The sequence below is a fragment of the Sciurus vulgaris genome (genome assembly GCF_902686455.1).
Source record: "Sciurus vulgaris genome assembly, chromosome: 19".
Classification (NCBI taxonomy): Eukaryota; Metazoa; Chordata; class Mammalia; order Rodentia; family Sciuridae; genus Sciurus; species Sciurus vulgaris.
The window spans coordinates 2,668,228-2,680,429 of record NC_136480.1 but is presented as its reverse complement, the minus strand read 5'-3'; positions in this window follow the sequence as shown (position 1 = coordinate 2,680,429).

Here is a 12,202-nt window from a genome sequence, read left to right as displayed (position 1 = left end):
CATCCGGGCACCCGGGGCTCCCTGCCCTCTGGGGCCCTCAGGGACCTGCCTCTGCCTCCTGCATCCGGGTCCCCGGGAGCTCTGCGGACATCTCGGCTCCTGACTCAAGGCCCCTCCCGTGTCGCCGGCTCCTTCCTGGTCCGGAGACCCCTCCTCCCCTGTCCCTTCGGGCCTAGCGTGGTGACGGCTGGCTGCTGTGGTCACTCTGTCCCCCGTGGGTGCCCTGAACTCACACCTCTGCACACGGGGCCTTTCCAGTGTCGTTCACCTTCCCCCGCTGACCCCTGGTCGCTGAGTCCCTCTGCTGCCCGGCAGAGGCCTGGAGACTGGCTCTGGCTCCCAGCGGAGTGGCCTTGGTTTCCCGGCCCGCCTCCCGGGCCCGGCCACACCTTTCTGGCTGGTTTGCCTGGAGTCCCAGGAGCTGCCTGGCCCTTCACTGGGGTCCATTCTCCCCATCTTTGTCCCTGTGCCTGAAACTCCCTGCTTTGTTGGGTGACAGACTCAATGAGGTGAAGCAGAGGCCTACGGAGAAAGACGCCTGCCTGCGCGTGCGTGCGGTGGCCCCATGTCCCTAGATAGGCCCCCAAAGCCCCAGTGGTGCCTGAAACCGTGAATGGCCTCGATCCTGAGGGTTACCATGGCTCTTCCCGGTTGGCACTTGGCATTGGTAACGTTTAGTCTGCCAATCAGGCGTCAGAAGAGACGAGCAGTGATTGCTAATGACACAGCGGACTGGCCAGGGTTCCGGGCGGTAGCAGCAGTTGTGAGACGGGCAACGTCCACGCGCGTTGCAACGTAGCCCGAGGCCAGTGCCAGGGGCCACCGGAGCACAGCACAGTCACTCTGCTGACCCAGATGGCTCCTCAGTGGCTGGCAGGCAGGGGACTGGACAGTGTGGGCCCCCAGCCGGATGGACGGGGGCCTGTGGAGATCTCACCATGGCACCCAGCGCAGAGAGCAAGCGTCGCCAGCCTGAATGCTTCATTCTGGAATTTCCCATCTCCTATCTTTGGACCATTTTCGACTCTTTTCAGCTGCTAGGTGGGTGACCAAGATTAAAACCGAACCTGGGCCCCTGTCCACCTGCCCTGCCTCCTGCAGGCCTCTCGGGCTGCACACGTGGGCTCCCAGCCCGCTGGCTTCTGTGTGCTGGAGGTTGGGCCGAGCTCCCTGGTACCATTCTTCTTCTTTGGTCCTGGGGTTGAACCCAGGGGCGATTAACCCCTGAGCCACATCCCCAGCCCTTTTTATTTTTTATTTTTTATTTTGACAGGGTCTCTCTGAGTTGCTTAGGGCTTCACTAAGTTGCTGAGGCTGGCCTCCACCTTGTGATCCTCCTGCCTCAGCCTCCTGAGCTGCTGGGATGACAGGTGTGCACCACCATGCTTGGTTCCCTGGTTCTTTTCTGCAGGCTGCAGTGGCCGTGTCTCTGAGCTACCGCCTGGGTCTTCTTCTGCAGATCAGGCCTTAGGAGCGGGCAGCCCTCATGCCACCAGCCTCAGGTGACTCAGAACCCCATGTTGATCTCCCTGAACCCTGTGCGTGTCTCTGTAACTAGTTCCTCTTCCGTCACCCATTTAGCCGTGCTGTCTCTGGCCAGTCCTTCTGGAATTACCAGGCACTTTGCTTCCCAGAGTTGTGCTTGAGTTGGTGACATGGGAGAGGTCGTGACCACCTACAGGTGTTACACAGGTTAAAGAATTTGCTTGGCAGCATGGCTGCCTTATGGCTGGTGCTTAGTAAAAGGCTGTTATTAATGGTGCTGTGGAGAGGCAGGGTGAAGAAGGGGTTAAAAACTTGAATTCTGGAGTTGGTTGGTCCAGGCTCCAATCCCAGTGCTTCTGGATCCCATTTCTGCCCTCTCAGAGCTGTGTGACCTTGGGCAGATTGCTTGGCCTCTCTGTGCCTCAATTATGGTAGTTACTGTAACTGCTATCATGGGGGTTGCTGTGAGGACTAAACACGTCCACAGCAAGTACCGACAGGTAGCAAACATCACATAAGCCCCAAGTGCTCAAAGGAGGCTCAGTCCGCTGTCATTTGTTAGAGCTTCGGTCCCCATGTGCTGGGGGGCAGGGTGGGGAGTGAGATGTCACAGCACCGCAGCTGACACGGTGGGGACGCTGACAGACGCAGGGATGAGAGCTGGCTGGTCCCCACGGAGCGGGGGTCGGGGTCCTCAGCGCCTTCTCTGCCTCCCGCGAAGCTGGATGTCCCCCGCTGCGTCCCCTCCACGCGGGGCCTCCTGACGGAGGCAGGAAGGCCTGGGGTGGGGTGGCATGCGCTCTTCACACCTCGCCCGGCCGGGTCACTCCACGGGCCCGCCGTGGCCTGCCAGGGGGACGTCAGCTGGCTCAGGAGCCCCGCCCCCGGCCGTCCCCAGCCAGCGGCCCCCCTGCCCATCAGCCCTGTAACCAGAGCCCCGGGCGGTGCAGCCGAGTCCCGGTGGCCAGATCGCACAGGTATCAGCTGACCGCCAGTGTCCCGCTTTCCTTCCCACGAGGCCCAGCGAACAATGACCAACAGTCCTCCGAGGGGCCCGGCCCCCAGCGAGAGGCCCGGCCTGCTATCGGGCCCCAGGATCTCGCCCCTAGAAGCCTGGCCCCCCGCCGGCCGGTGCACAAACGGGGCCTTCACGGGCGGCCAGCGCCGGAATCGCCCGTGCCAGCTGCGCGCCCGCTCTCCCTCCTGTCAACCCGCTTCCCGGGCACCTGCCCGGTTCTCCCGCAGCCTGGATTACGCCCCGTGAGAGCCCTTTGTTCCCCGGCCCTGGGCGAACCCGCCCCTGGCCCCCGTGAGGGGCCACCTGCCTCTGCCAAGCCGGCCAGACCCGCTCTCGGTGGGCAGGAGCCCTGGGCTGGGAGCAGGTCCCGGTGGTGGCCGGGGGCATCCGGAGCTCCTGCTGTGCCAGGCAACCCTGATTTGCTCCTGTTTCTTCCCCAAGGTGCTGGGCTCCTTTGTTCTAGAATGTTCTCTGTAGCAGCCCTCAGGGAAGCTTGGGTTCATAACCCAGTCCTGCCCCGTCCTCCAAGGCCCCTACCCTTGCCGAATCTTCTTCTTGCTCATGTGCAAAATGGAGATGATGATCCCTCCCTCCCTCCCAGGGTGGTCGCGGGACTGAGGTGCACAGACGGCCAATACGGCCACAGTGGTGGCAGGCCTGGTGGCCGGACTAGGAGCAAGGATTGCCACCTGTGCATAGGGCAAAGCACCGCAGCAGGGTGGAGACCTTTCCAGACACACGGTGGCGGGGGGCGGGGAGGCAGGGGAGCCAGTGTGGCCTGCTTCAGGTGGGGGTCTGGGGTGCTTGGGATCTGGGGAGATGATTCTATGTTAACACCCACTCTTGAAATGGGGGTCTGAATTTAGAAGAACCCAGACCCCCTGGGGCAGACTTTGGAACTGCTCTTTGTAATACAGCCTCCACTCGCCATGTGTGGTTATTTCATTTAAAAACTCAATAAAAAATAAAACTCCATATTTCAAGTGCCCAGCAGCCACACATGGCCAGCGGCTACCACACCAGGCAGTTGTATGGGTCCGTTTTGTGTGGCTATGACAAAATGCCTGAGGCTGGGTACTTTATAGAGAAAAGAGGTTTATTTTGCTTACAGTTGTGGAGGACTCACGTTCAAGGTTTGGAGGCCTTTATTCAGCCAGATGGCAGTCACAAATGGCGGGTCACATGGCCACCCAGAAGGCCAGAGGGACTCAGGGGCCAGGCTTGCTCTTTTTATGACAGCTTCCTCTGGCAGGAACCCAGCAGGGTTCCAAGAAAACTATGTTAACCTCTTGCAAGTCCAGTGCCCCCATCTTGCACCAGGCCCCGCCTCTTCGGGGTCCCCACCTCACTCGTGCCACAGTGGGAACCAGGCTTCCGGCACACAGCCCCCAGGCGGTGCGGTCTGGCCATGTCCCCAGCGTAGCTGTGAGACGTCTCTGTTCCAGTTGTATTTTTACTGTTTCCACATGTTTTACTGGTGCGCTACATCGTACGTCGTGATGGCGGGATTCGCGGTGCCCGCCCGTCCACGCTCACTGCGGGATCATACGATCTGGACGATATCATTTCGCTATTTCCGTCCTCACACAAAGTCCTCTCAGCGGGTACCCCTGAGCCTGGCAGAGGGAGGAGCAGGCTCCTGACACCCCAGGGTGCCCCAGGGTGCCCGGCCCGGCGGTGCTGGCCCTGACCCCCGTCTCACCACCCTCTGCTTCCTTGGCTTGTTCTGTTGCTGAAGGTGGACGTACCCAGGGCTCAGGGCTGGAGGGACCTCGGCTGTGCCCTCTGCCAGCGTCCAGGGAGCCCCGGCCAGAAGGCGGCCGATGGCCAGCTGACCACCGTCCACACCCCTGGCCTCCAAGATGCCGGCCAGATGCTGGGGTCTGGGGAAGGAGGAGTCCCCGTGCGGGGCAAGGGACACTTCCAGGGACGAGTTCCGAGGTCTTCGGGGTCTGACCGAAGTGCCCGGGCCTCCCTCACCAGGGTTGGCAGCGGCAGATGCGCCTGGCACCTCTGAAAATGGAGGTCATGACCTCTGCCTTGGCAAGACACCGTCGGGCTCAGCTGCCAGTCCCACCAGGTCCTCATCCCTGGAACCTGCGAATTCGGCAAGGGGGACTTCGACGACGTGAAGTAACTGAAGGTCGGTCTCTAGGGAGGTTATCCTGGGCCCGAGGTCACCACGAGGGTCCTCGTGAGGGGGACTCGGGAGGCCAGGGTCGGAGGACCAGGTGGTGTCAAGACAGAAGCAGAGATCCGAGTGGTGGACTCTGAACGCCAGGAGGGGCCCCAGCCCAGGACGCGAGCGGTTTGTAGAAGCAGAACCGGACGGGGAAACGGATCCTCCTCTCTGAACCTCTGGTAGGAGCCAGTCCTGCCGGTGCCAGGGGACCCGATTCCGGACTCGCCGTCCAGAACTGGAACAGCAGAGGAGCGTGCCGTGAAGCCCCGGGGTGCACAGGCATTTGTTTCTGCGACAGGAAGAAGCTAATGACACTTAGGTGGAAGTTAGAGTCACCGGCCTCGGCAGCAGACAGAGATAGCTCTGAGCTCCATTTAGTTCCTTTTTCCAACTGGATTGTCTAAGGCCCCTGGTGCCATTTCTCTGTGCCTCAGTTTATCTTATCTATGAAATGGGCATCCTACTGATAGAGTCCATAAAGGACTTGAGGGAAATAATACAAGTTCATTATCCTCGAAAACACTCCCTGTCGACAATATTATCATCTTTTTTTTTTGGTCCCAGGGATTGAACCCAGGGGTGCTTAACCTCTAAACCACCTCCCCAGCCCTTTTATATTTTATTTAGAGACAGGGTCTTGCTGGGTTGCTTAGGGCCTCGCTAAGTTGCTGAGGCTGGCCTCCAACTTGCGATCCTCCTGCCTCAGCCTCCCGAGCCGCTGGGATTTCAGGTGTGCGTCACCGCGCCCAGCTGACAGTGTCTTTTGAAAGGCAATATGTCACTTACTGAAAGTGTGCTACCAGGAGCCAGATCACCTGTGCTGTAAAAGCCCTCAATCCTGCCTCAGTGTCTTTATCTGTAAAATCAGGGCAATGATGGGGGCCGTGGAGATTAAGAGGCACAGCCTGCGTACAGCGGGCAGCGTCCTGCCGGGCCCTGGGACGCATCGTCCCCATTGATTATTATCACTGCCATTTTATTCTTAGCCCCAGCGCCCCCTCCTGAGACCGGCACCCCATGCCAGGAGGGTCGAGAGGGGCACCAGGCCAGGAAGGGCCCTGAAGAGGAGCAGGGCTGTTGGGGGGCCCGGACGGGGCCTGGCCAGGCCTGGATCTCTGTCCCTCCGCCTTCTCTGTCCCTGCACCTCGTCAAGCTGTCCAAACACAGGACGGGCGCCCGAGGAGGACTCCCCAGGACCGGGCCTGGGAAAGGCTGGCCGTCCGCAGCGTGCGGCTGGAGGAAGCCGGCCTGTTTGCTTTCCCGCCGCCCCGGGAGCTTCCTGCCCTCTGCGTGTTTGCTGCGCTTCCCAGCAGCCGCCCGCTGCGGAGGGCTGGCCACCCGGTGGCCCCGGTGCTCCCAGACCCAGGCAGAAATCCTGGAGCAGCGCCTGGTGCAGATCCGCTCTCGGACTCGTCACTGAACCAGGAGCAGAGCCGCAGGGCCGGTGCGGGCCCACGTCTTGCCTGGCCGTCCCCTGGGCGGCGTCCAGGGGCCTGCAGACCCTCTTGGAGATGCTGGGCCCAGCAGTCTGCCCTTGACACCCCAGGAAGCCGAGGCACAGAGCAGGCAAGCAGACTGCCCCTGGATGTGGTCCTCGCCCACCCTACTCCAGAGCCTTGGTGGCCCTGGTGGCCTTGGAGCTGCCGCCCACGAGGGGCTCAGCGTCTGGAAGTCGGAATCCAGGAACGTGAGTCTTGAAATGCTCAACAGTGTTCCAGGACCTGGCATGGGAATCAGGGAGTCCTATGTCGGCAGTCTCAAGGTCATTGCGGGCAGAGACCCTCCCGTGCCCCGGTGGCCCGGTGGGTCCCAGCTGGGGTGCCTTGCCCCGCCGGCCCCTCCTGCTGTCCCCCGCGGCTGGTCCAGGCTCCGTGGCTTCCCTCCCATCCTCTGGCTCTCTCCCTGTCTCCCCTCCCTCCTAGCCTGCATAAATTAGCACCCCTGAACATCTGGTGACAAACAGTGGCACTGATTCTAACAGGCTGTGTCTGGCTTGTGCGGATTTCACAGGGCTGTCCCTGGGGAGGGGGGTTGTTCCCTTGTTAAGCTGATTATTTGGTTCAAGGATGTTGGGACTGTCCCCCAGCAGGCTCCCTCCCGGAGGGAGGGACAGGGCTTTCCGAAAGGCAGCTGTCTCTCAGCCCCTCTTAGCCGGGGACCCCTGATCAAGATCTGTGAGTGGGAACAGACAAAGGGCCATTCTGGGCTGCCCAGGACTTGCCTGAGGAACCCCTGCCAGTTAGCCTGCTGGCCAGTGGTTTGTATCCTTCCTGCAAAGGGAAGCTCACCACCTCCTGACTCGGCGGGATGCGACTTCCTGAGACAGGACGACCTGTAATACTTGTGCAGAAAGAGAAATGCCCAGGAGCTGTGGCATTGTGATGGCGGGGAGGTGATCAGCGTCCTCTTCCAAGCCTGTAACTAGGAGGCTGCTGAACCACCTGTGGACACCTTCGCATTCTGGAATGTTCTGTGACTTAGAAGAACTGTGCACAGTTGGAAGCTCAGAGAGCCAACTTGCAAAAGAGTTGTGAAATGGAAACATCCACAGGCTGCCTTTATATTCACGCTGGCAGAACCTGGTCACTGGCGGTTATGTCTGGGGGTGAGGGCTTTGGAAGAGATGTTTCTATTTTTACCTTTTGACTCCAGATACCTCTGTGCGCTTTTTTTAAAAAAAAAAATTGTTTTAGAATTTGTTCTAACCACTTATGCAGGACAGTAGAATGCATTTATGCATTTTGAAAAATCACACTAAATGGAGCATGATTTCTCATTTTTCCGATCGTGCAGAATGCAGGATCCCATGGGTCAGGCAGTCATATATGTACATGAGGCAATAGTGTCAATTTCACTCTACTGTCCTTCCTACCCCAAACCTCTTCTCCTCCCTTCACTCCCTTCTACCTAATATGAAGTAACTCTATTATTTCCTAGCATCCCCCCCCCATTGTGAATTAGCATCTGCATATCAGAGAAAACATTTGGCCTTTGGTTTTTGGGATTGGCTTATTTCACTTAGCATGATCTTCTCCAGCTCCATCCATTTACCAGCAAATGCCATCATTTCATTCTTCTTCAAGGCTGAGTAATATTCCATTGTGTACATGTACCGCAATTTCTTTATCCATTCATCTGTTGAAGGGCACCTAGGTCAGTTCCATAGTTTAGCTATTGTGAATTGAGCTGCTGTAAACATGGATGTGGCTGCGTCACTGTGCTATGCCGATTTTAAGTCCTTTGGGTATAAACCGAGGAGTGGGAGAGCTGGGTCAAATGGTGGGTCCCTTCCAAGTTTTCTGAAGCACGTGTTACTTTTGCTATTAAAAAATACAAAGCAGGGGCTGGGGCTGTGGCTCAGTGGCAGAGCGCTTGCCTAGAACGTGTGAGGCCCTGGGTTTGACCCTCAGCACCACCTAAAAATAAATAAATAAAATAAAGGTATTGTGTCCATCTATAGCTAAAAAAAAAAAAAAATTCGCTGAACCCAGGGAAAGAAGGGCCAGCCTAGTCCTTCCGTCTGCTGGTCACTTCCTGAGACGCTGCGTCGGGCTCCTGCCTCCGTCCATGGCCGCCTCTAGCTCGTGGCTGAGTTGGAGGCAGGTCTCCCGACTTCGTTGGGAATTCTGGTTGCTCTCGTAGCTCAGCCAAGACACCTTGGTGTGAAGTAGCCCTGAAGAATGGGTCCCCACAGGCAGGCCCAGACCCCTGCCACCGCGTGGCTCCTCTGCCAAGGGAGCTGTTGGGAGGAGAGTGGGACGGGGCTCCTTGACCGTGTCTCTCGCCTCCCCTGGGCTCTGGGTGCACTTCCAGCCTGGCCCACGCTGTTCCCTGGAGCAGAAGCCTGGCTGGAGAACCATCTCCCAGCGCGTGGAGGAGGGTGTGGGGTGGGGAGTCTGCAAGGGACGGCTACTCCCGAGGAAGGGCTGACGCTCATCCCCTGGCCTCCACTCCCCAACTCCTTGTTCTCCTGTTGATACAACCACCCTGACCTGCGAAGAGCCCGTGGGGCTCAGGCAAGAAACCTGATGGAAGCTCACGAGTGCCAGGGTTCAAACGGCCCTAGGAAGCACTTCAGGAAGAGGTGGGAGAGGGGCTCCCACCCAGGGACCACACTGCTGCTAGGATCTTGGCGTCGCTGAAAACCACGCGACAAGACATGTACAACCTGATAACCAGCCTTGATAAGGGGCAGGTCGGGCAGGGGTAGCAGCGTGCTGGGGTTTCCCTCACCGCTGGAGAAGGGGCGAGCCTGGAGGGAGGGAGGGTGGGGATGAGCGTGGCGGGTGAGACCCAGTGGGGAAGCTCAAGTGGCTTCGGCAAGTGAGTAGGGACAGCCAAATGCTGACGGTCAGCAGGAGCCAGGCCACGTGGACCTTCTAACCACAGCTGGGAGTCTGACCAATTTCAGTTTTGATGTTCACTGCTGTCCACTCCCTCCATGACGCCTCACCACAGGCTCAAAAGCAACAGGGCTAATAGACCTGAACCACAACTTCCCAAACTGTGAGTCAGAAGAAACCTTTCTTCTTTATAAGTTGATGGGCTCAGGTATTTTGTTATAGTAACGGAAAGCTCACTCACATACCAACTTCTCCTCTCTTCCCTCCCAAGTGTCTCCTGTCTGAATGTCTGAATGTGTCCTCCCTGGGAGGTGGCACTGACCCTCCTCCTCGCCTAGCCTTCCACTCGCCCCTCCCAACACGCACACAGACACATCCGTGAAGGCGGGACCCTGCCCTTGGTCAGGGACCAGAGACTGCAGGTGAACAGTGGAGCTCAAGCTGTGGCCTTCCAGGAGCTGGGGGCTTGCCCAGGCTCCCCTGAGCCCCATCTGCCTGGGTGTGCGTCCTGGGAGTGTGACCTGGGAGTGTGACCCTGCCTTCGAGGTGGCCCGTGTGCATCTTGGTGTCTGCCTCAGGCCGAGCCCGTGACTGAGCTGCGTCTGTGCCTCTCTCTGCAGGCGTCTGCTCTCCTTCGGCTGCGAGCGTCCCTCTGGGTCTCCGGCTCTGTGTCTTTGTTTGACGGTGGGTCTCTGCACATGCGCTGCGCAAGGTTCTCTCTGCCGCCCCGGGGGCTAAGCGAGGGGGTGGCGGCCGAGCTCTCCTGTTGTCTCCACCACATTCTTCTGGGGCCAGGAGCGTTGTTGTGGCGACCAGTGGCCGCTCTGTCAATGGCGCATGTGTGCCTGTGGCCACAGTGCGGGGACTTGCTCTGTCTGGGCTCCCCTGCACAGACATGCTTGCCTCTCTGCCTCCAGTGCCTCTACTCCAGAGGCCCGCCCCAGCCTCTGAGCCCAGGCCAGGGGCCCGGGGAGTCTGGGAATGGGCTCCTGATCTCCATTCATCCTTATTCAACAAAGAATGACCCCAACTGCGTGCTGGCCACCGGCGACCCAGCAGCCACCCAGACAGAGTCCTGCTCGCCTGACACCTCATGACCTCACTCATACCCAAAGCTCACGCTTCCACCACATAAATTGTTCAGTAATTTGTACGTATTAATCACTTAATAAGCGCGAGGGTACGGTGACTGCGTCCACTCTGTGAATGGGACAGACACAGGCACACAGAGGCACATCTGGTAAAGAGCACGGCCAACTCTGAGCAAGGCTTCCTGCTCAGCTACACCCTGCAGCCTCTGTGAAATTAGAAATGCCATTTTGGATAGTGGCAAATGCCACATGGATAGACAGCCCTTATGTCCTGAAGTGTGGGCATTTGGGCCAGGGCCTATTAACAAGAAAGAGCTGGGGGAAGATTGTGGGAACTGCATGTGCAAAGGTCCTGGGGCAGGGCGGGACCTGGCTTGTCAGAAGAACAGGAGAGGCTCAGACAGACTCCCAAATCTCGAGCTCTTCCTACACAGTAGACATTTATGTCTTGCCTGTGGGTTTTCCTGGTGAGCAGGTGGCTCTCTTGCAGGCGGCTGTCCAGGAACAGGACCCAAGGCCCTCCCTTCCTTTCATACTGAGCCTGTCAGGGAAGGTGCAGGGGAGGTGTTGCTAGGCTGGGCAGTAGAGGACATCAGCTCTGTTCCGTGGTTCTGAACCAGCCGCGTGGCCCAGGAGGAGACCTGGGTGTGGTGAGCAGCCACTCAGATACGGGAATGGCCAGGGATCTGCAGCAGGGGGAGGCAGGATCTGGGGACAGGAAGAAGTAGGATCCACGGCACCCGCTGACAGATGGGGTGGGGAAGGGAGACCCAGGATGGACTCCCGCATGGCCTTGCTGAGTCCCTCAAGGAGCTGGGCCTCGGGGGCCGCGTCCTGGCCCTGCCCTCTGAGCCACGCACGGCGCTCTCTGCCACCACGAGGTCTCCACCAGTCCTGTGGCCAGGCTGTGGGACGCCATTCCCTCCCTGTCCCTGGGCCCCGTGCCGTGTGACCGGCTTTCCTGGCACGAGGTGCCATCTGCTCCCACTTCTGGACTCCTTCCCCTCTGAGGGGCCCGGCCTGGGCCAGCCTGCCGGGGGACGGGACGCGGTGGCAGGGTGAGCACAGCCCCATACACGAGATGCCCAGGGCATCCGTGGACTCAGGGACAAGAAGAAGTGAAGTCACGGGCCACACGTCGACGCTGCGGTCAGGATCAGACTTACACCGTGGTGGCCCCGTAAGCCATAGAGGCTCTGGGAACTCCCTGCTGCCCCCCGACCTTCCTGTGTTTAGACGCACACGTGCCGACCATCGCGTTACGATCGCCTAGCACGTCGGCAGACACAGGCTCCACAGGTCTGTAGCCCAGGAGCCCGGGCACTACCGCTGGGCCTGGGAGTTCTGTGCTTCTCAGGACGCGCTCCGCTGCTACGTGACCTGTGTTTGAAGGCACTGAAGTGGGCGGCTTGTTACTCTGCAGTAGCTGACTGATACACTTCCCCAAGCAGGAGGAATCGGCCTGGTTGCTGCCCAGGACACGGGTCCCATATCTGTGCCCGTCAGCGACTCGTCCTGGGGGTGAACCCCTTCATCTCCCTGCCTTCCAGGATGGGGCCTCTGAAATGGTGTTGGGGAGCATCATTCTGATCCTGCAGCCTGGGAAGAGACCAGGAGAGAGGCTGAAGGCGGGCAGCCTCGGACCCTCCCTCCCGTGGTGGTGCAGAAAGCTCTCCAGAGGACCCAGCGTGTGTCAGGTGGAGCAAGGGAAGGGGAACGCCCCCGGTAGAGGGGACAGGAAGATGTGCACGATATCGTGGGGAGCAAATGGGGCAAGCCAGAGCAAGGGTTGCTGGAACCTTCTCCAAAGGAAGCACCTGCTTCCTAGAGGGCATCACAGCTGCCGCTGTGCACAGGGCTCTTGGCGTGGTGGACTTTATCTGCAGGACCATGGGGAGCTACAGCTGGTGGTAGGCAGAGAGTGTGGACTGATCTGGCCACAGCTTGGAGGCCGGTTTGATGGGACGTGAGTGGAAGCAGGGAGGCCTGGTGGTCCTTTTTTGCCATCTTCATTATTATAATAATAATTAATACATTTTTGGTATTGAGGCTTGAACCCAAGGACGCTTAACCCCTGAGCCCC